Source organism: Mus caroli, chromosome 16 (genome assembly GCF_900094665.2).
Source record: "Mus caroli chromosome 16, CAROLI_EIJ_v1.1, whole genome shotgun sequence".
NCBI lineage: Eukaryota > Metazoa > Chordata > Mammalia > Rodentia > Muridae > Mus > Mus caroli.
The window spans coordinates 85,109,713-85,111,654 of NC_034585.1; the positions used below are offsets into that span (position 1 = coordinate 85,109,713).

Sequence of the window (1,942 nt, forward strand, 5' to 3'; positions counted from 1 at the left end):
AAGGAAGGAAGGAAGGAAGGAAGGAAGGAAGGAAGGAAGGAAGGAAGGAAGGAAGGAAGGAAGGTAAGTAGATGGATGCATATAAAGGTCCAAATTTAAAAACACAGATTCTGCATGTCTTTTACAATGTTCAACCCATCGTTAATATTCTAGGTAGGAAAATAGGCAATTTTATTGTAATGAAACAGAGAATAAGCATTTGAGGCTTTTAAGCCACCTGGTGTCTGGAGTAAGCATTAACCCTGTACTGTAGCCATAGAACCAGTCTCACTCACAGACCTCCAAGAATGGCGAGACACACCTTTAATCCCAGCATTTGGGGGGCAGGTGGATCTCTGCGGGCAAGACCAGCCTGGTTTATCCAGTAAGCTCCCGGACAGGCAGGGCTACACAGGGAAACCGTCTTGAAAATAAAGAGACAAATAAAAACATGGCCAACCCACGTGCCAGTCTGTAACTCTGCTCCAGGAGCAGGCAGTGGGTTTGCAGACTTTCAGACAAAGGTTCTGCACAGTTGGGTGACGCCCCATGGCAAGAACAACTGCACAAGCCCGGTGGGGAGTATTCACCGTGAATCGGCTTGGGCTCCTGGTCCTCTGCCCCAACCATCCAGGTGCTGGGACTGTAGATGTGTGTCACCACGACCAGTTATTTACCTCAGTCGCTGACATGCATCTGCCATGTCCATGCTAGACCTGTCCTGTTTCCTTACACTGTACTTTGACATAAACACTTTACTATCAACTAGAGACGTGTCAATACAGGCGATTCACGGCATTTTACTGAAGTTTCCGTTATTTCTCTGCATAACTGTTTCTCCAGTCTCCTTGGCTCCTGTTCCACAGATCTGGCTCTCCCTCTGTGCCCGCTCACATCTTTAAACTGTCCGCACAGTCCAATGTCTCCCAAAAGCCCTTGCAAATCAGGGTACCTAAATTACCATTCTATATGAAAATTACAGTCCCAACGTTTACCAAATGCTTACTGGATTTTTAGATCTACTCTTAATTAAAGTACTGGAATGTACACGACAATGGGTTATTATTTCAAAGTATTTTAATTCCTCCTTCACACGGGACCTGTTACCACTAAGTGTCTGTTCTTGACATCATACCAAAGGGAGCCACTGAAGAGCCAGGCAAGGCAAGACAGACATGGAGATGCTTTCTAATTATCACAACAACATATGGAACAAAGGTCAAAACATCACCACCAGGTAAAATTTTACTAGTGATAGAACTGGGTAAGCTATCTGCTGCTTATTCTGTGTTGTTTCTACGGTGTGTTTAAAAGACTTCCCATAAGATATATAGATATATATTGGGGCTGAGGGACTGGGCGAGTGCCTAAAAGCAATACTACTCTTGCAGAGCACCTGAGCTGTGTTCCCAGAATCTATACAGCAGCTCATAGGGTTATTGGGCTCACACTTCCATATTGTAGTCCATCAGTGAAGGCAGTCAGGACACAAACGCAAATGGGACAGGAACCTGGAGGCAGAAGCTGATGCAGAGGCCATGGAGGGGGGCTGATTACCAGCTTGCTCCCCATCTCTTGTTCAGCCCACTTTCTTACAGAATGCAGGGCCATCAGCCCAGGGGTGGCCCCACCCACAATGGGCTGGGCCCTCCCCATCGATCACTAATGAAGAACACGCTCTCCAGGCTTGCCTACAGCTCAACCTTATGGAGGCTTTTCTTAATTGAGGTTCCCTCCTCCTCTTTAGTTAAGAGTTAAACTAACATAAAACTAGGCAGGATAGGTTCTTTATCACGGTCCACACTAATCCAGACCCTAGAACACCCTTGGGGAACAGTAGGGAGTAAGCGGCCACTATCATTGGGCCCAATTCAGCCTATCATTGAACAAGACTGAGAAGCAACACGAGGCATTATAAAGCAACTTTAAACAAGAACTGGCTCGGGCTGGAGAGATGGCTCAG

The 1,942-nt window shown here is 46.3% G+C and overlaps 1 protein-coding gene across 1 annotated transcript in view; it reads right to left on the minus strand.

Moving 5' to 3' along the window:
- Mis18a (MIS18 kinetochore protein A) overlaps positions 1 to 1,942 on the minus strand; it is an 8,303-nt gene that overhangs the window by 3,333 nt on the left and 3,028 nt on the right. The window lies entirely within an intron of this gene.